This window comes from Dermacentor variabilis, chromosome 5 (assembly GCF_050947875.1).
Source record: "Dermacentor variabilis isolate Ectoservices chromosome 5, ASM5094787v1, whole genome shotgun sequence".
NCBI classification, from domain to species: Eukaryota; Metazoa; Arthropoda; class Arachnida; order Ixodida; family Ixodidae; genus Dermacentor; species Dermacentor variabilis.
Genome location: NC_134572.1, coordinates 81,043,590 through 81,070,525, shown reverse-complemented (window position 1 = coordinate 81,070,525; position 26,936 = coordinate 81,043,590). Strand labels below are relative to the sequence as shown.

The 26,936-nt window shown below is 48.7% G+C and overlaps 1 protein-coding gene across 2 annotated transcripts in view; it reads right to left on the bottom strand.

Annotated features, from left to right (window-relative positions):
• Positions 1–26,936, bottom strand: part of LOC142582879 (ubiquitin carboxyl-terminal hydrolase 2-like) — a 262,205-nt gene that overhangs the window by 137,310 nt on the left and 97,959 nt on the right. Inside the window, exon 1 of one of the 2 annotated variants that reach the window (XM_075692973.1) lies at positions 4,472–4,964. The exons of the other annotated variant lie outside the window; for it this stretch is intronic. The gene's annotated coding sequence lies outside the window, so the exon portion shown is untranslated. Of the gene's footprint in view, positions 1–4,471; positions 4,965–26,936 lie in introns of those variants that run through there. 2 annotated transcript variants of the gene reach the window in all.

The window sequence follows — 26,936 nt, the reverse complement described above, 5'->3', positions numbered from 1 at the left end:
ATTTGCACATGAAAAACATTGGCTCACAGTGGAGGAAAAGAACTAGGGAGCTGGGCAGCGAATATGCGACCAGTATAGTAAACAACGTGGCAGCAAAGAACGTCAAACGCAAAATCAGGGAGGCTGAGACAATCTCATGGGCGGCGGCAATGGAAAAGAAACCTCCTATAAGTAATTACCTAAGTGGAAAAAACGAAACCAGGAAAGAAAGAATTTATAACTCAAAGGGAAGCTCTTTACTCTTCGAAGCGAGATCAGGAAAGAAGAAGCACAAGCTTCTTCTTTCCTGGGAAGAAGAAGCATATGCTTGCTGCAGTACAGTATAGGGAAAACGATGGAACATGTTATATAAAATTTGAAGATATCTACCCAGCTGTCGGTTTAGTCTCCTCTGACATCCTAATCCCTTGGGTTCAGGGATAGCAGGGGGAAAGGAAACATGTCCGCATTAGGGATTAGAAGAGGCGATTTGAGGTTCGGTAACGACAGAGAAGGTGTGTGTGCGTGCGTGTGTGAAACCAAATATATAGGCTTTCACAGCGTATATATGATGCGGAAAAAGCCACAGGACCGCGGACACCTTCTTTTCTTTGGAGTCCACCGGCTTGCGTGGACGGAATTTCCCTCATTTTCATTACTCCCACTCTGTCATCGGGCGACTGCAGCGCCATATATCCTGAGGTAAACCACGTTGGCAGTACATGATTTGTGCCTTGCAGGCACCACCAAGGTCGGGCTAGCACGAACCGACTTCGTGGATGCGGTTTGTTATTACACAGAAGCGTCTTGCTGGGCAGAAGCTTAATTGTCTCTGTCTATATAATGCGTACCATACTTGGCATGAAGGCAGGACGCTACACGATTTCTTCTCGTCTCAATGTGTCTCCTCCTTCCGCGGTTCTGTGTAATCACGTAATTACATTACAGTTCTGTGTTATTTTTTTGCCACAACTTACTCGTACCGTGGGTGTCACGCATATGAGTATGTGTAAAGTCATTAAGTGGGGCACTAGTGGACTTTTCCTTCTTCTAACATCTACAGGTCTTAATGAGAATATGTGCATACTATGCGAACGCGTTTGAGCGTGCCCGTGGGTGCATGAGCCGTTTTTGTCATGACTGTGTATGTGTTTTTGTCACGGACACCTGGACTATAACAAGGCGGGAAACTAGCCAGACTAGCATCTCCAGCTTCTAAGTGCCGGAATCTATCTTTCTAGAATGCATGTACACAATACAGTACGGCAACATATAGGGCAAGGAAACGCAGTCTTGATTCAATGCGGCTGGCGGCCAAGGGGTGCGCGCGCTAAAGAGCTACGCCCTAAGGAACCCTTGGCTGCAGCGACGCAGGCACCGACGTCATTACACCCTAGTCAAGGTATCTTCAGGCCCACAGTTGAGCGAGATAGTATGTATACTGCTAGTATGAACGAACCCGCTCGAAAGACCTCGCTATCAACGGGACCCCCGCGACAGGATAACTTCCTGCAGGCTCGTTTTGCGTACAGGGTACTGCGTCCCGTTTACGAGTTCCGGGCCTCCCCCTCCCCCCCGCCCCCTCGCTGACGACTCGGGCCTACGGCTCGTAACTTTCCAGGTCGTACACGGGGACACCGCCGAAATACCTGAAGCGGCGCAGGACGGAAGTCGGGCGATACAGGCGCGTCGGCGCCAGACGGGAACAGCAGTGCATGCAGGGCCTAGTGACAACGCGTATACTGGGCGCTCGTCGACCAAAGTACCCGCCGTAAAATGAAAGCGTTATGCCAAGTCTAGGCGAACACGAAGACGTGACAAAACAAAATAAAGAAAAAATGTATGCTAGAAGTGCTCCAGCTATGGAAAGTCCCGCCTATTGCGGCTTGTTTTCCCGTCGCGCTTTTCATTGGAACTTCGGCACTACCGACGCGCGTAGAAATCCCGGATTCAGAAAGCATGGCAGTTAACAGCAGAAAACGAGAACCCAGCTTATTCAGTAAGCGTGATTCGGTACTTGATTCGAAGCGGATGAAAACAAACCGAGCGCGACAAAAAAGAAACAAAAGGTCGAGATAGTGGAGTTTATCATGACAAGGAATTTTCCAAGTCCCCAGAGTTTACAATGAAAGACGAACCGTATTTTGGACCACTCTCGATGTTACCTTAGGAACATTCATACAGCGGCGTAGCTGGAGGAAAGTGATGTATAGGGGTGGAAGGGAGGGGGTAGGTGTCTCAACACCGATGATCTCTTTCTGTTTATCGTTGTTATCATTTACTTATTTAAAAGCCCTTCATGAACGAAGGAATAGGTTACCAGTAGATTGAAAACACCCCTGAAATAAGGTTCTAGCTGCATACATACGCCGAAGCATGGAGGGGAACGCGGACGCATCCAAGCCCAGTGCCTTGAGGCAAAGCCTCCTTGAGTTTACTTGGTACAAGTATATCACCTAGGAAGGCGGCATAGGAGGAGATAGATGTGGAAAGAAAGAAACCAAGATATCTCGGAAATAAAAAAAAAACAAGGTCACTTAAATTATCAAGTGCAACCACATACACTTTCAGACTGTTGGCACGGAAGATCGAAGACCTGCCGAGCCTGATCGCTCGCGTACGCGACAAACGTGAGACGACCTACACAAGCGTGTCGAAGTCCCTCGCGAGTCACGTCGCCAAAATGGTAAAGGACGTACAATTAACTACCCTAAAATAAACGTTTACCATATTTCCGTGCCGGCCATCGGCTTCCGAGAAAGGTTAAAAGCAACGCATCTGACAAGACATTCGCGGCGACCTGTTCAGGCGTGGAGCTGCGATTTTAGCAAAACGATCGGCATCGGTGGCGCGTGTGATGAGAAACAAAAACTTACTGTTGAAAATAACGTAGCACTTGGACTTTTTTCAACATAGCCTTACGCCAACATCATCTTAGACCGCGCATCACTTCTCTGAATGTTAGTACAAGACGGCGAGCGACAGAAAAAGAAAGGGGAAGTAAGAAATATTCCCCACAGCTGGCAAATGTCCGACCAATTTGCTCGCTAGGGCTGCACAGCTTGACGCCTGCCTACCCGCACATATTCGGCGAGAAATATATATAAATAAATGAAAGCGCACACATGCGATTCCGTCGACGACCGGTGAGAGGCTGAAGGTGTCCGAGACGATCTAAAAGTACGGGAATCTATAGAGTGCCACAAGAGCGTCATAGCATACCTTTTCGTAAAACATGTGCGTGTTTACAGTTGGAAGGAGACGGTAGAACGGTAAGGTTCTGATGCAATAATCGTTGAGGCCCGACGGAAACTCAAAGAAGCTATAGGCGCGGCACAGTAACTTAGACAGGAAGCGTATCCCAGGGCACACACACGCACACAAAACCCACGTTGTCGAAAGTAGAAGAAACACATGGGCTTGGGTGCGCGATAGGCGATAGGCGACAGGAGCTCACAATTAAAAACACCGGAACACCATCATTGAAGCACGGCCGAAAGCGCACCGTCGAAAGAACGGGGAAAAAAAAAATCCGGGGACCGGAATATTGCTCCTCAGCTCTACGAAAGCGTGACTCCCAAGGCGCGACCTTGTTACGGATCATAACCATGGTTTCGGCGGCCTTTCCAAGGCGAACGGCGCGCTGCGCCGATCAAGGCCTCCTCGCATGTGTTGTTTACGGATCGAACAACGCGGCAGGCACCCTTGGACACAGGTTGTCAAGCGCGCAGCCTCGCGTGCTTGCGGCACGATTGTTTTTTTAACGCCTGCTGTTGCAGTGGCGATGTTTTACGAGTGAAGGGAAAGTGCATAACTGGTTGGTCCGGCGTTCGTACCACCAAATTTAGTACTATCGGAATAACGCCCTGTCGTTTTCCACGAGAGGTGCAGGAGCGAACGGAACGCGTGCTTTGCTGCCGATCAACGATTCCCTATTCTAACCAAACGCATTTCGAAAGAGTCTTGACCTGCGGCAGGGCCAGTGCCTGCCGCGGAAGCTGTGCTCAGCATTTCCACACTGCATAGATGCGCTCATGACCTAAGTGTTGCATACGTGTCTCAAGGAATTATTAGTCCTGCACGTCCAGTGTCTGGAATACTAGCAGAAGCCAGTAAGAGCCGCCGTTCTCTAAAGAATGGCTTTCACAAGCAATTGCGGGTTAGAGGCAACTTAACCAACAGAAAAGCGGTACGCGGCTGAAGTCGTATATTGCGCACTGCCTGCAGTATCGGCCAAATAGTATATGTGACAGAGTACGGACTGACCGCTACGCGAAGGGGCTTCCTGCGATATGTACTTGCACGAATTACGTCTCCACAGTTCTATTCATTTAACTTCTACCGTCTCACTGCGTCGCAGAAAGCTATCAACCAGCAGACACCGGTGAACGTTCTTACGCCATTCCAGACTGCGGCATTCGAGCGCTCCAGACAACTACCATTAAGGTTCACAAACACGATATTTTAAAGGCAATGGCAATCAAATACTCACCAAAACACACGGAATCGAAAGTTTCCAATGATCTTCAGCCCGCGCGGCCGGTATCACAGACCATGGCAATCCGCACAATCCAGCAGTGAATAGACTCCTGTCGATGAAAAACGCAGGTGGAACACGGGAGAGCCGACGGCGTCGAAACCGCACCGACTGCGAACCACTAAATCCCAACACGCAGACGCCCGCTGAGGTAGATGCACAAACTACAAGGGCCCACCGGCACCCCTCTCCGAGCGTTAATAAGCCGTATCACTTCGTCGGACGACGTTCCCTCGATGGGAGCCTAGGAGAAGCACCGAATCGAAAACACGCACATACACACACGAACACAGGGAGCAAGAAACACACACCCACAAGCCGAGACCGCTAGCGGCGGCGTCGAGTGAAAAGGGTCGGTTAATCGCGAGGAGAGCCGTCTCCTCTCTCTTCGGCGCAAGTCTATCGCAGAGTGCGTGCGCTCGCCGACGAGCGCATCACGCGAATGACACCCGCGCTCCGCCAGGAATTCATCCGCGCCAGCGAGAAAGGGGAGGCCAAGTCGGAGAGGGAGAGCTGGAGTAGGGGAGCAAGAGAGAGACAGCGGGTCAGCGGGCGCTACGGACAGGTTGAGGAGGAAACGGAGAGAGTTGGCGGTTCGAGGCGGGATGCCATAAGAAGAGGAGCCGCTGCGCGCAGCAGCAGAAGAGAGAGAGAGAAAAAAAAAACATGAAAAAGGAAAGAGAGAAAGGAAACGCCGGCGCTTCTCAACGCCGCCGTCACTGGGATTCAGAGGATTCAGAGGGAAAACAGCAAAGCAACAACGGCGATTTTTTTTTTTTTTTTCGCTGGCGAGAACGCGCGCAACTTGCGCTATCGTCGTACGTTACCCGCTCACTGTTCACCGGGCAAGAAAGAAGAAGAAGAAAAAAAGAACAAGAGTACAAAGATAAGTTTCGGGAGCAGAAAATGTAGTATGCGGGAGATGCCACGGAGGCCGGTTAAGTGATGCAGATCGTAAAGGAAAGGAAGGAGTGAGTGAGAGAGTGAAAGTAACAGCGAAGGGGGCGGGATGACGGGGGGGGGGGGGCGAGAACACGTTAATCGCAGCGGCGCAGCCACCGCCTCGCTTCGCGAACGTCGAGGCCCGTCGAAAATGCGAGCGCTCTCACCCCGCGCCTGCGGCGTTAACATCAACGAAAAGAGAATGAACGGGCAAGCTAACGTCCCTGCACACTTCAAAGCCAGGCAAACAAAGTACAGCACTTCCCCTCCCCCAACCCGAGGCCTTCCTCAACCGCGCGAATGCACCCTTTCTCCCCTCCCTGGCTTGAGCAGGGCCGACAACAGTAAAGCGACATAATAAAGCTGGTGGACGGTTTTCGCAACTGCGTGGGAGGGTGGTGCGTGCTTCTGACGGCCGCAGCAGCGGCTTCTCTAAATCGCCACTCCAGTTAAAGGACACGGCGGATGAGAAGGGTGGAGAAACTTTAAGCCGAAGGAAGGAAAAGGCCACGAGATATTATCTGCGAGAGTGAAGCAGCAAGCTGGTCGCGGAGCTCATGATTTCGACGGCTTTTCTGCGAGGAAGAGAGTAACACGAGCGCGGCTTGGCTGTTTTCGCCCCGGATATGGTGCCCCGGTGGCACGCGATGTCCGCCATTACAAATAACGAGAACGTGCAAAAAATACAAAAAAAGGAAAGGAAAACTGAAGACACGGAGAAGAAAAAGGAGGCGCGCTAACGGGCAGTTTGACGGCAGTCACCGCCAATAAGGACGCGACGTCGTTCCACGTGGCTTCTCGGACGCACGTATATGCAGAAAGATACGACCCAACCGACACAGGGTCAGTAAGCGCGGAGATACATAAACAAATAAATGTATGCGTCGGACAGGGGGTGGAACGTAAAACCGAGGAAGTTGGTCAGTTGTTGACGCACGGTGCGAAGGCTATCCGCGAGCGCGGTCGAGGACAAGCGACGAATGAGAGTCATGGACGCCGTATAGGCGCAGGGAGAACCGAGAGGGGAGGGAAAAGTGCTTCGAGCAACTACTGACGGAGCCTGAACCGCGAGGCGAGGGTGCGCGGCTCCGGCACAACTTAACGAAAGTCGCAGCAAAGCGAGCGCACTTCAACTACCGCAACCTCGCTTCAGCGAGCAAACAGCAGAGCACTCCGCCACATTAGACCGGCCGGATAATCTCCACCTCGCGGAAAGCAACATTTTTTGGACACTGGCATAAACAGACGTCGGCGCGAGTTGCTATAAAGGATGCGTCGCGTTACTTGAGAGAGACTGGATTGTGGAACAAACTGACACTGCCCGACACTGTCCACCGTGGGGCGATACATGTTTTGTTTTTATCTGACACTGACGCTATGTGTGACTATGTGGCGCCCTGATAAGCTGTAACAGCGCCTACACCGTTTTCTATTGTTTGTCCGCACCTTCTTTACTTATTTGTATTTTTCTTCATTTCATATTCTTTTTTTTTTCTGGAGCAACATACGTGAGTTAGTCACGAGGAGAACGCTTGAATCACTGGGTGTGCAAAATCTACCTGATTGATTGAGTGGTTGATTTCTTACATATATAAGCGAGATGGGAAAGGCGTGGAAGTTACCCGGACGATATGGATCTGCTTTGCTGTCCTACACAGGGGAGATGCAAAGGGAGACAGGAAGAATGAAAAGCGGAGAAGGAAAATGCCGGGGTGTCGAGAGTCGTTCGAATAGGCCCCTTGACGCTAGGAAGTTCATAGCGCCATCACAATGGTAAGCACTAACCTTAGCGAAATCTCATGTTTGGTTTCAGTTTTCGTTTCGAGAATGCCAAAATATTTGCGTTATAAAGCACAACTACAAAACGCTCGGCTTTTATCGTAAGCGTCCGATTATGTGTTCACGTAGATAGGCACAAGCTTTTTGCGAAACACGCCAAGAGGCAATTAGCAGATCATAGGAATGGAGATTTATCACCGTGGAGGGAGAACTTTGTGAAGAAAAAAGAAAACGAAAAAGAAAAGAAAATGAAGGAGTCGGCTTGATAAGCCAATATGTTCTACCCAGCTACTCATCGTTAGAGTAAGAGGAGAGGGATCAAAATAAAAGTAGAGAATGAGAACGACGATGACAGAGCACGTCACTTTTGATCGAGAGAGAAATTAGATAAGAGCAGCGAGGTTAAGCTGGAGAAAAGCTTCTCGTTTACTACCCTACACTGGAGAAAGGAAAGGTTGAAAACAAAAATGGAGAGAATAGAGGAGAAACAAAGAAAACGCGCGCTAAAACAATAAAACAGAGAGAGAGAGAGAGAGACTCGGTTGGGAGCGAGTATCAAAGTCTGAGTGGGGAGAGAGAGAGAGATAAAACTTTGTTATGTCCTTGATGGGGTTCAGGGGTGGCGGGGGTCGGGAGACTAACCCCCAATCACCCCTTCCTCAGACGGCGGCCAGTCCTTGCTTTCTGGCGGCGTCTTCGGCCATCCGGACGGCCCAGAGCTGCTCCTCTGGGTCCAAGCTGAGCAGCAATGTCTCCCACTGCTCGGCCGTAGTTATGCGTGTGTTAGTGTGGGAGGTGTTGGTGGGTGAGGCTTTGGGGCATTGCCAGATAATATGATCGAGGTCAGCGCGGGCCTCGCACGCTTTGCAGAGTGGAGAGTATGCATCGGGGTACATGCGGTTGTAAAGCACGGGGTTCGGAAAGGTTCGTGTCTGAAGGAGTCGCCAAGTGGTAGATTGAGACTTACTCAGTGTTTTGTGTGCTGGGGGGTAGCGTAACCGCTCCCTGCGGTAGTGAAGGAGAATTTCTCTCAACGTGACCATTCGGTCCCGCGCGTGACCGCGATGCAGAACAGAGGGCTGGTCGGGATCGGAAGACGCAGGAGAAGGATGATGCGCCCGGTGTGCGAGAGCTCGGGCGGCATCGTGGGCGGCTTCGTTTCCAGCCACTGAGTGGGGAAGCTGCAGGGGGCTGCAGCCAACCAAGAGGTTAGCTGCGCCTTCACCACAGCCTTCATCGAGTCGGAAAACTTGACGCCGTTCCACGCGCGAGCCAGAGGGCGAGCATAAGGGCGCGTGTGGACGAGTGCGGCGCGGGGCTGAACGTTTTGGAACCCGTGCCTTGTGAAGCAGGGCGCTTCGCTATGGTACACTTCGTGCGCGACACGCGGAAAAACACTTGCAAGGCAGCGTTTCGCGATGTGCGTGGGGCAACCTGAACAAACAGAGCTGACACTACACGCTGCTGTTCCAGTTGAGGGCGATAAGAACGCCTGCTTACACGCGCGCCACAGCGGGTAGTCCGCACCCTCTATCAATGGAGACGCGAGCCTGCCTCTTATCTGCACGAGATACACACAATTCAGGTCGCCAGACCTTGGCAGAGACCAAATAATCCATTGTGCCGAGCACTCGACACCGGTATAGCGAAAGCAAAACGAAGCATTTGCCGTTTTAGGGTTCTATACGCGCCTAAACTTCAGTGAAGGGGTCTCATTACCACAGCAGGGTGAGACATCTGCTTCCTCAGAGTAATCCAACCTCTTATCGTTTCTTGTGATGTACGACCGTTTCAAAAACGCCATCCGGAAAGGCCGAATTGCGCCATACGCAAGAAGCGATTTAATAAAGACGATGTCAAGGAAAGCAAAATACGAAGATAGCTCCGCCTGTACTATAGGGGTATATATAAACCTGGGTCGCTGGCGCGCTGTTGGCAACGCATACCCATGTCACTATCGAAGGCGACGTATATTGATATGATACCCACGCCACAGAAGACGGAGACATCCAGTACAAGGCCGCGAAGTATACGAGGGAGACGGAAACAGCGAACATAAAAGAAACAACGACATTCGTCTTGAGCAGGCCACGTTTCATGTGCCCTCTTTCGGCGGCGCCGGACTATAGCGGAAAGATATGCGGCTTCTTCGGTGCCAGGTATTCGATAAGACACGTTTGCCCTTTTCCTGGACGCATAAGCAGAGCCACCGGAGAACAAGGAACTTGCGTAGAAAACAAGGAAAAACAAATAGAGGAGGAGCGAACGATGGCGCAGCTTCGATATACGGCGCGAGACAGATTGAGCAACATCAACTTCGCAGCTGAAAAAATACAGCCCAACGTTACGCCTTGACGCAGCTGCAAGAGCGAGTTCGGCAAGACATTTTGGTTCATCTATTGCGTTATTTTTTCTTTTCGTACACATACCAACAAAAGGGCGCTATACGCCAGACACACCTTCATCCTCATTTTCACCAGTTCTGTTTTCATTCTTCAAGCCACATACTTGCGCAGCGCATCCCTTTGATTTAACTCGAACCCCCGACAGTAGAAGCTTGGAAGCGTGAAACAATAATTAATGTTCGCGAAGATATTGGAGTCACGAAAAAAAAAATAAAAAAGATACGTCGCGTACGCGCAACGTTATAGTGCACGAGTCGACGTAACGATCATCATGTTCTGAAATCTCCGCGCGTACGACCATGAAACAACATATCATAGAAACACACCTTTGAAACATTGTTATGACGTTAGCCGCGCAAAATGAGCGACAATTTCTGCAAAAAAATTTTGAGGGAGAACAATGATTGATTCCTGAATGTTTTTCCTTCGGTGAACATTATTCAGGTGTACATGTCCGTTATCTCAGATGTATACTTAGCGCTGCACACATTTGTCGGCCTAAGTATAAGCAGTACTGAAAACGAGTAACGCTAATGCGCAGGTTAACTCTTCAATGGCGCAGAACATCGAAGGGGCGTACTGAAGAATCTTTACATTCGCTGAATGAAAATAGAGAACCTCGTTATAACGAAGATAACGAGGGAGGCGTATTTAACTCATTATAACATTTACTTCATTATAACATTGTCTGTTATAACGACCAATAATGGCCGCTGTTGGGTTGGGAGGGGTTGTATTCAATCTGTCGTAAGAAAATCCGATGCAAGAGCGTGCCGCACACAGCCGAAGGAACTAAACAATTAAAATAGCGCAAATTGTAAAAGCGCTGCGTGCTTAACACAGGTGCGGCCCTAAGCAGGCTTCGCTCCAAAGAAGTCTTGGATGGTCTTCTGCTGCGAAATTATCATTGTCTTCATTCTGAATAAAAAAAAATCTTAAAATGGCGGTTCCCGCACGAGCCGCGCATGCGCCATCAGCGGGACCGCACGACAACGGCGGCAGCGCCGAAGCCGTGAATGCGCCTGCGAACGCCCGAAAATAATTGCTATCGCAATAAACAAGCATCGGCATATCCAGTCAGAGGTCACTTTCACTTTGTTAAACCAAGATTTTATATGCGTGAGCGCCAATAGGAAATTCAAAGAGAATTACGCTTGATTGGTTATAGCCGTTAGTTCGTCACAACCCATTTCGTTATACCGAGGCTCGGCAGCAAAAACCACAAGCAGAGAGCTCGGCCATGCAGTTTCGGTCTATATCTAAGCAGCTTCACCGACCTCGATCCCGCATGCACCACGGCGTGGAAAATTTCGCGCCTCTCCTGTACAATGCCGCGAGTGACGTGTACAAGCTCATTCTATCGCGGATGCTCGAAGGGTACAGACGGCTACACAGCACGATACAAATAGAGTGCAGAAGAAGAAAAAGACAAGAAAAACGTGAGCAGAAAAGCCGCCGAGCTTTCCGTCGCAAATGGGGCGCTCATCAACGCGAGCTCGAGACCCTCGCACAGGCACGCACATATCCGCTCGTTACGGTTATAACGACCGACCCGATCACAGCTGATCGTTCCCAACCACACGCGTGGGCGGTGCTTCGATCGCATCCGGATATTGCTACGCAAATCCGCAGCGAAGTGGCACAAATACCGCGACGGTGGAAGAACGAAAGGAAATCGCCGCAAGTTCGAATGCGCACGCGCGCGCACGCGAATATCAACGCGGGGTTACGCGCAGCCTTCGTCAACATTGCTGCATGGGTGCATGCGCCCGTGCCCTAATTTCTGAATGGATGGGAAACCACAGTGGGAAGGAAGTGTTGCCCCCTGCGCGGGTTTATTCCTATCCAACCACGTGTTCACGCACAGAGCGAGCCGCAGTGTGGAGAAATAAAAGTGTGAGAGAGAGAGACAGAGAGGGGGGAGGGAGGGAAAACTATACACCATTTTAAGCAGTAGCCGAAAGTAAGTACCCGGAAAATGACGGCAACGAAAACAAATCGGCATGGTCATGCAAAGCAAGTTAGAAACGACACGACATTGTATTATAATGGTTACCGATCCACTGCGGAATTGGCGGCAATGACAGCGCAGATGAAGCTGCGCGTTCGGCTCACCAAAAATATCAGTGGGTTGCTATACCACTTTCAAGAACTGATGCTGCGCGGCAACTTCAATCACTTTGCTCGTTACATCACACTTATGCGATAGAATCCGCCGGGCTTCTCCAACTTACGCTTGCACTCTTTCGACCCTCACTTGCCACTTCGCCTGCCACCTGTGTCGCCAGCTACTGTTCTGTCCTGCCACGTGGCATTTGCACATCTTAAAAATCTGGCTAAAATTAGCTGGGGCACCCTGTACACAGTGAACGGACTTACTGTACATAACCCCGGTTTATGCTCACCGACAAAGTAGTGCCCGTAAGTGCGCCTTTGCTATGCGTAACAAAAAAAAAAAAAAAAAAAAAAAACGACATAGAACCTGAACATGCATATAATGTCGGTTCACTTGCTATCCCTAGAGCACACCGACCTGTTAAATGAATAAGACATTATATTAACCGCATTCTTTTTCTTTGGTTTTCTTTTATTTAACCATTCGGTATGTGCCACTGGGTGCTTGCCCATCCCCGGCCAATCCTACAGAATGGACATGTGCCACTGCGAGCCTGTAACACGAGCGGCACAGAATCCTAAAATGCAGCTAGAGATATGTGTCGTCTTTCACTGTGCATGCAACTGTTATCGCCATTCGTCCCTCGACAAGCATCGCACATTGCGTTAGTCCTTGTGAAATCGCTGCGTAGACATTTCACACTAAATGCAACCGCCGGATTCGGTGTTTACGTTTCGGCAGAGCATGTGAGCGGTGTAGTGCGTGTAAACATAAAAAAAAAATTGCATGGGAATACAATTGTGACCTTCGCATTGCATAGATTGCATGATATTACGCTTTGCATAAAGGATGGCAATAAACAATCTTGTACGCGACGCTGTAGGCGGGAACGCGCTTCGGGCTGACGAATAATTGCTATCACAACAGAACAAAATGGCACATCCACATCATACCGGGCACGCATTCACTACAAGCGCTGAGATTTCAGCTAGTGCACGTTAAATAGCCGCTGGTTCGAACGCAATACTCGGACTAAATCCTTATAAAACCAAAGCCCAGGAAGGTCGCCTTTCCCATCTCCTCAGATTGACGTCTTCGAATCCTAAACGAAAAACTGTCTAGGAAGCGTCATAGCAGCCGCCGCGTTTCGCACAGGCAGACTCTGTGCTGTCGAGCTTGGTTGCCGTTTTATTGCGATAGCAATATGACACTCCAGGCGCATCTCTGACGTCGCCGTCGGCGTAGCCGTCGCCGTGAGGTTTCGTATGAGTGAAAGCGTGTGAGGGTGAGCAGGCGACCGCGGTTCAATCTCGCGTGCGCGAGCGAGGAACGCCGCCCAGATGCGTGCACTCTCCTTTGGCGCGCGAGGCAGAGGGTCAGGCGAGGGAGGAGGGGCGCTCTACTCCGGCGGCTGCTGGGGTGACACCGTGCTAGGGTGCCTCGATGTCCTCCTCGCCCGCCGCTCCGGGCAGAGAGGAGACAACCGCGGCGTTTACTACGGTGTTAGCCACGCGAATCGCGGAAGCCGTAGTAGACGCCTTTCGCGGACGCCGTAGGGACGCCTTGCCGGCGCTCGTGTGTCTTGAAAGCGATCTGCGACGTGGCCAAAGTGCGCGCCGGCGCGAGCCTCATCTTCAAAGCGATGTGCGATGTTTGCAGAGTGCGCGTAGTGTCGGTAGCTTCGCATGCGCTGTGATTTCGACGTTTCGTTCGTGTTGAAGCGACATATGCGCGGAGGTCAATTGGCTCGCGGCTCCTGCCGCAATTCCTAACTCGAGCGTTTTACAGACAGTTTCCATGCGTTCCTGTTTACCTGTGCGCGCGTGACTCCATGCTGGTTGATTTAGTTAAAACACGTTGATGGGCTAGTTGGTTGAATTCATGATAAAATGTGTAACCGCGACTGAACAAGGCCGTAGAAAGAAGCAAGCAGACACACAAAGACAGCGTTGTTCTCTGTGTGTCTGTTTCTTACTACGTCAGTCACGCATACATATTCTATCATTGTTAACTTAGTAAGCGAACGTTTACAAGTTTACATGGCCGATAAGACGACTATCCTTACTTCGCACAGCTATCTTCTAATTTGCTATCGCAATCGGTGCTTCGCCTTTCGGGCGGTACTGCACATTTTTTTTATCAGCCTCGCGCATTCTTCGGGACACTGCCTCCCCAAGCAAAGGTGGCTTTCCAAACAACACAAACGCAGTGTATACCGAAATCCGATGTCTCGAGTTACACAAGCCAGTAACAAAGTGCGCGACCCGTTCGCCATGTCAACAGTCGCCGTGTAAGGGAACACCGCCAATGGAAGGCAAACAGGCAGCTTCGCCGGTTCGCCGCAACTGCGCGGGCCTCGCCAACGGCGAGACCGCGCCCGCAGGAGGCTATAACATAGCGGGCGCGCGTTTCCATCATGGCCGAAACGATTCTCCCCTGCCTTCACAATAGGATCGCCAGATGCAATCTGCGTGAGACATTGCCGAAAGGCAGACACACCCGTTTAACTGAGAACACAGGGAGCAACCGTTAGCGCCCGGTCGAGGAGAAGAAAAAGACATAAGGACACTGCCATCAGTTCACCGGCTTGTGTCTGCAAGACCAGGGCCATTCAACTTGATCTATCGCTGCAGGGCAAACGCAAGCTGACTCACTAGCGGGCGTTCCCCCGTTCGATCTTTATCCGCCAGTATGTCCATACAACTAGTCACCAAGTTCACGTGTGACTATAGGACGAACTTGAAGCGAAAGGACCTCGTCCTGCATTAAAGGATGATCGCAGTTGGTGTCCGAGTCATGCCAGCAAGATGAATTGATTTTGCCTTAATTTAGCTGCAGAAATCTGATACACACGCGGAAGTTCCGAGCTCGTTACTCCTCAGTAACTGCTTCATAAAGGTGCACAGCAAGCTCTCATTTAGCTCTGTACAAGTTCAGCTCTATTCAGATCTATACAGCTCGTGACAGCTGTTACGAAAGGTAGCCGTCCCACCTGCAAAGTATGAGTCAGAGCGTTCCGCAAATGCTGAGTGAAGACGAAGCCTGGTCTGATGCACTAGTTGAAGCGGAGCGAGTAGTAACAATTCCTCTAAATTAAATAAACACTAAAAGAAAACACGAAATCCATTCACACTGGTAAATCATTCTTTCAGAGGTATGCTTTAAATAATTTGGCAGTTCGAGGTTCATGGTTGAATAGATGAAAAAGAAATGAAGGACAAACTTCAATTTTTCTGAATTTCACGCCAGAACCTCAGCGCTGGTACGTCAGTGTGAGTCACATATTTCGATTAGTATTTTCAGGTACTTGGGCAGTTTAGGCGTAGTAAATGTTCTCAAAACTGGTCAAGTTCGGTCTCTAGCTCTTTTAGGAGTAAAATATGTACCCCGTCTTTATTGTAAAAAAATTACCCTGACCTGAGCAGACGGCAATAAAATCTATGATTTCACGGCGAGCTGCAGCGGCAACTTCAAGGCGTCGTCATTACACGTCTTTCGCCCTTGCGTCTTTTTTTGGCTTATGAAGCCTACAGTCACGGTAAGAGGGGCCTTTTCTTTTTTCGCATTGTAGAAAGGTAATTTACTTATATATCTAAACTTATTTTTCTCTCTTTGTGTCTCAGCTGCTCCTCACAGTAAATGACTTAAGAGTGCAAAGAGTCTGCCGCTTTCTATACCGAGCCTTACGTTATCACAAGTAGTAACCACGCTTCGTAAGCGCAAATGCTTTTCATTGGAAGGAGCTGTCAATTTTTTCCACTTCACATCAGTTTTATCGTTTAGCTTCAGACAATCATCGTATCATCAGCCTGGTCTTAATGCTGCATTTAACAAAGGCATCTGCGTCGTCTTTGAATGACCATCGATACTTACCGTGGTACCAGTTGTGCGCTAGAAATAATGGAGCACATTTGGTTGAAATGCCAAGCTTGCAATGGCTAAATCACTTGCTATGAAGTGTTAGTTTCTAGGCGACGATCCAATCCTTCAATCAATGGGTGGTTGGTTAATTGTCTCTGACTGCCAACGCTATAGGGAGCTGTGGTAAACACATACAACGAATCGGCTTATATACGTAGGTTAATTGCACGCGCATCACTGCATGATCTCTGGGATACGGTGTCGCCATTACCGAGCACATTGAGAACTGTTGTCACCCTCACAGGATCGAGCTCTGCGACCTTCGCATTTTCCCGTCTACGCCGCCACGATGATGATGTGCGCGACATTTGGATGACAAACGAGAAGCAAAATGCAAGTCAAATAAGAAAGAAACCAAACATGGAAGGAAGGAAAATTGGGAAACGTGCAGGCATGCGATGGTGACAACTGATACAAGGCAGGGAGATCGCTTGCAGAAGCCTTCGTCTTGAAGCGTGCGTAAATAGGCTATAGTAAAATATTGTAGAAGGAGACGCGCATGGTTTGCCCGGATGAACAGAAAAAGAAAACTTGGAAACGCTAAGCAACGTTCCCAGAAATGGTGTAATAGAGACGGCGCCTTTGCAGCACCTGTCGCACCTTTTGGGCAACTGTAGATACCATGATCATAATTTCATTCAACGTTTACTTTGCCCGCTCTCTCCCCCACCTATAGGGATTTTCTGTCTCCGATACATATTCCTGTGCAGAATAGCATACAGGCAGCAACATACGCGCCGGCAGATTTGCATTTCATTAAAGAGCTTTCGCCCCGCGTCTACATGCATTAAATGAACATTGCTTACAAGGCTGCAAGAAGCGATTCATGTATTTTGCAATGTAGCTCCTTTGTTCACAGTGTCTTTGAGTACGCGCACTGAAATGCCTTGCAGGGTTGGGACCAGCAATGGCGCGATCAACGTGGCACCAGCCGATAACATTGTCATCGATGAGCCGATACAGAGGTGCATGAACAGCAAGCGCGACTGTATCCCATATACTCGGCTTATCAGCGGCAACTGTACTTGACATCGTGCGCGTGTGTGTCCGTTTACTCTGGACGTATTCCATCGCACGAGTGCAGAGTCTGGGTCAGACAAGAGAGGTTTCACTGTCACTCGGAGGTCGACTGTCACTGTGAGTGACAGTTACCGCGCTAGACGCAAGGTTGAAGTAGATGTTTACGACCCAGAAGAGCCAGAACTGTATATATAAATGCAAAAGATAGGAGAGAGAGAGAGAGAGAGAGAGAGAGAGAGAGAGAGAGAGAGAGAGAGAGAGAGAGAGAGAGAGAGAGAGAGAGAGAGAGAGAGAGAGAGAGAGAGAGAGGCGAAGTGCATTAATAGGCTTATAATAGGATTGCTTTATGTCTATGGATTGGTTGGTTAATAGGATTGTTTTATGCATTAATAGGTTCAAACTTTCTTTTTTATTTCGTTTTTCTTTCTTACCGAACAATTTGGCTATCGCTACGGGCAGTATTTCACCATGACTGAACAGAACGAAAAACAAAAGTCGGATAGGCTGTAATTGGATGTCATAGCGCTGATCTGACACGGACAAGAAAGAGAACAAGGACGTGCGCTAACTATCAACTGATTGTATTTCAGAAGCGCATGGTACTCATACCGACAAAACGAATACAAAGTAAAAATAATCGCAAGTGCAAACCAGCATTTTCCAGATAGGCAATTTCCCTTCCACTGAGAGTAATCGACGGGGCGCTGACGCAGTTAGCACCCTCTTTCACAATCAAGCTTGCTACGACAATTTCCCGCGTATACCTATTCGAATTTCTATATATGACGGAACAATCCTTCAACAGTGGTTCACACCCACAATCGTCACAGTGCACTGAAACATTCCCATCTCGATAACTGTTCAATTTTTGCCTATGCTCCCTTAATCTGTTATTGAGGCATCTACCGGTCTGCCGCATACGTATACACTTTGCCGCATGAGAATGCAATTACTGCAACGAAACAACTAGCCCAAGAAATCTGTACTCCATGTATAGGCTGCGTTGGGAACACTGCCGCAGTAAAGGGTACGTGAGACGTCTTGCGCGTGTCTCTAAAGGTGTATGGATCGTAGGGCATGGAAACGACGTAACCAAACGCACAAGCGATATTTATTCACGCATTTCAAATCTGACATGCGCTTCACTTATGATACAACCAGTGGAGGTCCTACGGTTCGATCTCGCAATGGTGCTCGCTTCCTAAACACATCACACTTGTGACCGAACTCGTTGTCGATGAAGACGGACTTGAACCGCGCTGCATGCAGCCAACTCCCGGTGTCCCTGCACGTGGTATACTTGGGCACACAATCATGATCTGCTCTGGCTGTGGTCCGGCCCCCGCTCGGGCTATTGGGAGCGACAAGCTCCGCACTTTTAAGTCCTCTAACTGCTCATGAGCACCGGTTTAAGTTGAATGGACTAGCTATGGCTGAGTGAGCTCTCTTGAACGCGACCACTTCCGCTCGGATCGACAAACGTATACTGACAAACGACGCCTCTGTGAACGCCGCGCGCGAGCCGGCCAAATTTTGCTCCGATTGCATTCTCCGTAGCAACGTTAGAGCACGCAGGAAAAATGTCAAGAAGGGTTGGGACAGAGTGCTGACCTTGACTGAGAGAAGGTCGAAAGCCTTCGAACAAGGCACCTACATCCGGAGTCTGCTATTTCCTGTCCCTTCTTGTATTTTGCCTTCGTGTATATGTGTGCTGTAACACTGCATGCTTAGAAGAACGCATCACTAACTAGCCCTCGTTTGGTGAACATTACTGAAGCTCCGATTACGTCACGCGTGGCGCAACAATTGTGCCGTGTGCGCACGCGACCCGTGCATGATCGAGAAAAGGCTGCTTTCCTCTACACAACGATACCGAAGCATTAGGCGCACGGGTAGTACGGTTTGAAAAGATGTGGGCGGTATGCTACCGTTACATGTTCTTGTTACACGGCGGTTTTAGCAAGCGACCTCCCGAATTGAAAAAAAAAACATTTCACGCGAAAAAATAAAAGAAAAGAAAGAAACATGGAACGCAGACAGTAAAACATTAAATATATTGGAGTTTAACGTCCCAAGCTGCACAGTGGTTTAGGAAGGACACCGTATGGTGTAGAGCTCCGGATAAATTTTGACCCCTTGAGGCTCTGTAGCGTGCACCGACTTAGGACACGAGTGCTTCTGCATGTCACTCTAATCGAAATGCTGCGGCCGCGGCCGTGAGTCGAACCCGCGACCACGTGCTCAGCAGCAGAGCGCCACAGCCATTGTGGTACTGCGCCGGGCCGGTAGCAGTAAAATATATTTGGATTGGCTATAGTGGGCTTGCATTTACGATTCTAGCGGAAAGGAGGCGATACACCGAGAGACGAAGTGGCCCGCACGAACGAGGTGCTGAAGGTCGACGAAGCTCGATTCAACGAATGTCGCAGTAGGCTCACACTAAGCCGACAAAGCCCTTCACAATGCTGATAAGTGTCAAGTGGCACATCAGTGCTTATTTCGACACAGATTTTGCGGACTATATACTCGTATTTCTCGAAACTGGTGGCAAGCTCATGTATACTAATTGGATATTGTTTGATTATTGTACAGCGTCCATTTCGTTATTGGGACATCTGCCCTAAAGTTGTTATTCGCAAACGTTGTTAGTGAAAATTTGTTAATTAACTAACACCAATTCGAAAATTTGTCTTGCCAGTGCAGCATCCGCGCCGCTTCAAGTAATGCAGCTGATGAGACAAAACTGCGATAACTATCGCAGGATATATTCAACAAGTGTGTTTCCAATGGAAAACATAGTACAAGGTCGACGTAGAGAGCGAGCGACGGCGTCCAATGGAGAATGTGGGTCTCCAAGCGATAATACCCACGTGACAAGCTTTATTGAGAGCAGAGGCTTATCAGCAATCGCGCAAGAGGAAACTACAATAGCGTGTACAAGGAAGAATACTAATAAAAAATATTTACGTTTCTTTTTATCGCGCCCCTTCTGCCTTTTACGACGGTGACCGCTTTGTTTAGCCGAGAACAATGGGTTATATGTTCTGTGCCAAGGCTCCCTCGACCTAAACTACACATTCGGATCAGATGCACGAGAGGGCCTGTCCGCATTCGCTTGGAACCCGACAAGTTGCGAATAAGGCGTGCTTAGTACGCGCCGAAAACAAAGAAAAGCTGCGCGCCTATACAGCGCATGTTTAAAGCGTTACGTAAATACAAGCTTACTTTTTAAATGTGGCACGTCCCACGCATGACGTCAAAGGCATGTTGCTGACATTTGTAGAATATTTCGTAGTGCACTAATTAACTTGAAAATATGAATATACTGAATGAATCATCAAACGACGCGACTGTTACAAGAAAAGTTGTGTACACCGTGAAAGAAAAGCCACCTGATGCATTTGTTTCCATGAAGCTAGATTTTCTTCCATTTCTTCATTCTCTGAAGTAACTGCTATAGAGAAATTACACACACACACACACACACACACACACACACACACACACACACACACACACACACACACACACACACACACACACACACACACACATATATATATATATATATGTATATATATATATATATATATATATATATATATATATATATATATATATATATATATATATATATATATATATATATATATATAGCGGGACGGGCAGGACGGGCAGGCCATGCCTGACCGCCGCGCCGCAGGCCCTCTGGACGGCCCGTATACAGCTGAGCGGACTCAGGATTAATTTCGGCTACCTGCGGTTCTTTAACGTGCACCCAACGTAGAGCACCACAGGCGCTTTTGCATTTCGCCGCCAGCGAAATGCGGCCGCCGCGGCCGGGGTTTGATCCCGCGGCCTCGTGCTTTGCAGCGCCACGCCAAAGCCGCTATACAAGGCACCAAGGCGGGTGAAGAAGCGAAGCTTTCGCGAAGCCGGTTACAGAAACACTATAAAACTAAATTCTACGCGTGCAACTGTCTTTATTGTCATATAGTGCAGCGTGCAATCTCATGCAACGTTTACGTTTATGCCCCGTACCTGTCGCAACATCAATGTGATGCAAAATGTTTTATGCTCACGAGCTACACCGTTCACAGCCTCAGCTAAAAGGCCTATGCCGCAATTCGTGCGAATGCACACTGTGAGACATCGAGGCAGTGATATGTGGCGAGGACGGAGGAGGTGTTCGCTCAGGGAAGAAGGGCGAAGACGGACGTTTGCTTAGAGAAATACGACGCCAAAGATAGGGGTAAGGTTGACCGTTATACTTTTTTCCCCGTTTCATGCCTGCGTCTATATACAGCCTAACGGAAACTGCCGTGCGAACGCGGTCGCGCATGTGTTACCCAACGTGAGGCTCGCGCGCCTGCTTGGTAAAACAGCATCAGCAAAAGCCAGAAAAATCCGCGAGGGTTAAAAAAGTTCCACTAACACGCCACAAAATGCGCTTTAGCGCGTATAACGGAGCTGCCTGGTGTCCCTCTATTAATTATATACAATGGCGCTACTGAGTGCCTGGATTATAAAGCGCCCTAAAAGTGCGAGTTCTATAAGAACGAAGCCCACATGGCTGTCCACAAAAGGGCAATCGGCACCACGCAGCTTTGGTGCCCAAGGAGACATCGCGTCGGCCACGGATGACACGCTAGCGACGAATGCAGGGCCCAGAACAAGGGCGCCGTTTCCGTCGAATTCCACCATGTTCTCACGTTTGAGCAAATCAGTAACCACCCCTCCCTTTTTTTTGTTTTTTTTTTCTCTCTTCCCGTATAGCGCTACTGACGTCATCAGAGCAGGCGACGTACGTGGCGTAGTAGAGGCTACGCGTTATAATAACCTCTATATTAAGAAAGCTCTCAGATGAATCTCCAATAATAGTCCTAATTGATATATAATCTAGATAGATAAGTAGACGCTATGAGAAAGAAAAGTTTCTCAAGGCGAGTCCGCATCGGTACTGTGGGTCTCATCAAGCTACAAAAGAATTTTTTTTTTCGTAATTTGCCTTCGGCTACGTGAAACACTCGGTTTATATAGCGCACCTCGGTTTTACTCAGTAAAAGCGAGCTGGTGCGTGCCTTACAAGTGTTAGCGACGCAGGCTGCCAACGGAGACTCGGCGGGACAGTTTTTCTTTTCTTAATTTCTAATTTGAATTTTTTAAATTAACGAGGTAATGTCACACAATAAACACGTTGAGAGGTTCTCCAAGCCGTGCGGCGAGTACGCTGCATCGGGCAGCTCTCCCGCATCCAGCCGGGCCTCTCGACAAAGGCGCGTATTCCAGCTATAGGTCTAAGCCGCGTACAGAGCCAGAGCAGTGAGCTGTTTTGCGGCACCAGACAAGGGGACGCACGGGAGCCAGAGCACAACCCAACGCCAAATAAACAAAAAATAATAAAAATCAAGGGCTAGAGAGTCAAAAGAAAGCCGCGGACTGCGGGTATACACACACGTCCCCGCGTGCCGCCGTAGCGCAGCGTGACACTCCGCGCCATTGTCTTCTGCCGCGATGGGCGGACGGGTTCACGCGTCGAGTGGCGACGACCGGCCGGTAACGCTCCTATATGGGGCACTGCACTTGTCGACAACAATGAGAGACATCGCAGATGGAAGGCGAGACGCAGGTGTTGGTGCAGACGATTCGTGGCCCCGGCGCGCGAGGAGTGGGGCGTGGGATGTTTGTCATTCAGCCGTGCCAGCGCTGCATTCAGCGCTCAAAGTATACCGTGTACGGCTGGTAGCGCGAACGGGGCATCTGCTGCCGCTGAGAAGATTTAGTCGAGCTTCACGTTTAACAATGTACTGCTGCTGTGGTGCGTTTCGACAGTGTTTCGCCTCTGCGCGCAGCTAAATCCGCGCTCGCACTATACGCCACTGCGCAAATGTGAAGTATGATTTTCAATACGTGGCTTTGTTGAAAGTCACTGAGAGAAGCGCAGGCAAGCAAGCAAGGGCCTGAAAGATGAATGAGTCGTCGCTGTATTAAATACACAAACTAGTAAACTCACAACGCTACCAGCTGGAACAGCCACTCTGGAGTGTTTGAACGAGCTTTGCGCTAGCCCCTTTGGCGCTATTTAACAATTCGCCGACGAACGTACTGTACCGTTATATGCTACTTCACGGACACCTTTGGTGCTCGGTATAGAACACCAAACGTCAAGAGGGAAGCTAGCGCCCGCCACACAAGTTTCCGAGTTTAGATACCGAGCCAATTCTTCGATATCGAGCCAACGCGAGCCGGCAACAGTCGACGTATAGCGTTACGCCGGGAACCACGGTACTGCCACAAATAAAATTCAAGCGAGCAGGCGAGTGACTAATCAATACCCCTGTTTCACGGGCGGTTTTAACCATGGTTAACACACACCGCGGTTATCGCGAAGCGCGGTCTTCTAGTTCGGCAACACGAAAACGGAATATACCTTCGGCATTTTCCGTTTTCCCGTGAGATCGTGGCAACGAGCCAGGGGTCACAAGTGCGTGCGGCCGTGCTTGCCGCTTCTCTCCGTGACGAACTTGGCTGTCGCAGCAACGAGTCGAACAACAAAGTGGAGCAACACTTTTTGTGTACCGAGAGTCACGTCTGTATGGCGTCTCTTTCAAAACTTCCTCTGTCTCATGCTATATATATATATATATATATATATTTGTAACTTCCCGCAGCCTGGCATTTTCTCGTGGCTAAATACCTACGTGTCACCATAACGCATCTATCAACTTGAGAATTTATCTTCCCACCTTTGTATGTCCTATTTTCCAAAACCGTCATTGTCGCTCAAGTTCTGTATATTTTTTTTTGAAGATTATCTTTAAAGGGGCAGCCAATCGCTCAGAACATCAATCGAGATAGCCCGCTGATGGAAAGATTGCTTGTTCTATTGGATAAAACGAGCCCCATTCTTTTCGTTAAACGTGGATACACACAATTAATTTTTCACTAAAGGTCCCCAAAAATGACCTTTGGCGCCCCACACGGCAAAAATATGAAGATGCATAAGTGAGATATCACGTGACCCTCTCCTATAGTGCACGCGGTTCCTGGTCTTTTTATTGGTATTGAAATGCAGTACAATTCCTAAGATTTTTTTTTAGCCTACAATGCGCAGATAACGTCAAGCAGCGCTGCTTTTGCTTGACGTTTTCGATGCGTTGGCTTGGCTTGTCTATTGACAGAATAACGACGCTGAGGGCCAGCTAGCCGGGGCGTAGGCGTGTACTTGGAGGGAAAACGCTGTACAAACATAAGAAAGGTCTGTACAACAACACTGACTTATTGTACCAGCTTTTTATTTTCAGAAGTTGTTGAAAAGGTCAAAATATAGATGGTTAACCACGGTTGCACTCACTCCGGCGATAGCAGAACGATGGGCGGCTTTCACAATTTTGTGAGGCGGGCTATTGGCATTGCACTGCCGAGTTCAATGGAAAGCTGAAGCATGGATGTTAGGTAAGGTGACATTAGGTTAGGTGCAACCTTCGACTGTGTGTCCTCTTCATCATCAGCCTGGTTACGCCCACTGCAGGGCAAAGGCCTCTCCCGTACTTCTCAACTACAACGGTCATGTACTAATTGTGGCCATGTCGTCCCTGAAAACTTCTTAATCTCATCCTCCCACCTAACTTTCTGCCGCCCCCTGTTACGCTTCCCTTCCCTTGGAATCCAGTCCGTAACCCTTAATGACCATCGGTTATCTTCCCTCCTCATTACATGTCCTGCCTATGCCCATGCCCATTTCTTTTTCTTGATTTCAACTAAGATGTCATTAACTCGCGTTTGTTCCCTCACCCAATCTGCTCTTTTCTTATCCCTTAACGTTGCACCCATCATTCTTCTTTCCATAGCTCGCTGCGTCGTTCTCAATTTCAGTAGAACCCTTTTCGTAAGCCTCCAGGTTTCTGCCCCGTAGGTGAGTACTGGTAAGACACAGCTATTGTACACTTTTCTCTTGAGGGATAATGGCAACCTGCTGTTCATGATCTGAGAATGCCTGCCAAACGCACCCCAGCCCATTCTTATTCTTCTGATTATTTCCGTCTCATGATCCGGATCCGCGGTCACTACCTGCCCTAAGTAGATGTATTCCCTTACCACTTCCACTGCCTCGCTACCTATTGTAAATTGCTGTTCTCTTCCGAGACTGTTAAACATTACTTTAGATTTCTGCAGATTAATTTTTAGACCCACTCTTCTTTGCCTCTCGCGGTCAGTGAGCATGCATTGAAATTGGTCCCCTGAGTTACTAAGCAAGACACTATCATCAGCGAATCGCAAGTTACTGAGGTATTCTCCATTAACTCTTATCCCCAATTCTTCTCAATCCAGGTATCTGAATACCTCCTGTAAACACGCTCTGAATAGCATTGTAAAGATCGTATCTCCCTGCCTGACGCCTTTCTTTATTCGGATTTCGTTGCTTTCTTTATGGAGGACTACGGTGGCTGTGGAGCCGCTATAGATATCTTTCAGTATTTTTACATACGGCTCGTCTACACTATGATTCCGTAATGCCTCCATGACTGCTGAGGTTTCGACAGAATCAAACGATTTCTCGTAATCAATGAAAGCTATATATAAGGGTTGGTTATGTTCCGCAAATTTCTCTGTCACCTGATTGATAGTGTGAATATGGTCTATTGTTGAGTAGCCTTTACGGAATCCTGCCTGGTCCTTTGCTTGACAGAAGTCTAAGGTGTTCCTGATTCTATTTGCGATTACCTTAGTAAATAGTTTGTAGGCAACTGACAGTAAGCTGATCGGTCTATAATTTTTCAAGTCTTTGGCGTCCCCTTTCTTATGGATTAGGATTATGTCAGCGTTCTTCCAAGATTCCGGTACGCTCGAGGTCATGAGGCATTGCGTATACAGGGTGGCCAGTTTCTCTAGAACAATCTGACCACCATCCTTCAACAAATCTGCTGTTACCTGATCCTTCCCAGCTGCCTTCCCCCTTTGCATAGCTCCCAAGGCTTTCTTTACTTCTTCCGGCGTTACCTGTGGGATTTCGAATTCCTCTAGACTATTGTCTCTCCTATTATCGTCGTGGGTGCCACTGGTACTGTATAAATCTCTGTAGAACTCCTCAGCAACTTAAACTATCTCATCCATATTGGTAATGATATTGCCGGCTTTGTCTCTTAACGCATACATATCATTCTTGCCTATTCCTAGTTTCTTCTTCACTGTTTTTAGGCTTCCTCCGTTCCTGAGAGCCTGTTCAATTCTATCCATATTATAGTTCCTGATGTCCGCAGTCTTACGCTTGTTGATTAGCTTAGAAAGTTCTGCCAGTTCTATTCTAGCTGTAGGGTTAGAGGCTTTCATACATTGGCGTTTCTTGATCAGATCTTTCGTCTCCTGCGATAGCTTACTGGTTTCCTGTCTAACGGCGTTACCACCGACTTCTATTGCGCACTCCTTAATGATGCCCATGAGATTGTCGTTCATTGCTTCAACACTAAGGTCCTCTTCCTGAGTTAAAGCCGAATACCTGTTCTGTAGCTTGATCCGGAATTCCTCTAGTTTCCCTCTTACCGCTAACTCATTGATTGGCTTCTTGTGTACCAGTTTCTTCCGTTCCCTCCTCAAGTCTAGGCTAATTCGAGTTCTTACCATCCTATGGTCACTGCAGCGTACCTTGCCGAGCACGTCTACATCTTGTATGATGCCAGGGTTAGCGCAGAGTATAAGGTCCATTTCATTTCTAGTCTCGCCGTTCGGGCTCCTCCACGTCCACTTTCGACCATCCCGCTTGCGGAGGAAGGTATTCATTATCCGCATATTATTCTGTTCCGCAAACTCTACTAATAACTCTCCCCTGCTATTACTAGTGCCTATGCCATATTCCCCCACTGACTTGTCTCCAGCCTGCTTCTTGCCTACCTTGGCATTGAAGTCGCCCATCAGTATAGTGTATTTTGTTTTCACTCTACCCATCGCCGATTCCACCTCTTCATAGAAGCTTTCGACTTCCTGGTCATCATGACTGGATGTAGGGGCGTAGACCTGCACAACCTTCATTTTTTAACTCTTATTAAGTTTCACAACAAGACCTGCCACTCTCTTGTTAATGCTATAGAGTTCCTGTATGTCACCAGCTATATTCTTATTAATCAGGAATCCGACTCCTATTTCTCGTCTCTCCGTTAAGCCCCGGTAGCACAGGACGTGCCCGCTTTTTAGCACTGTATATGCTTCTTTTGGCCTCCTAACTTCACTGTATTATATCCCA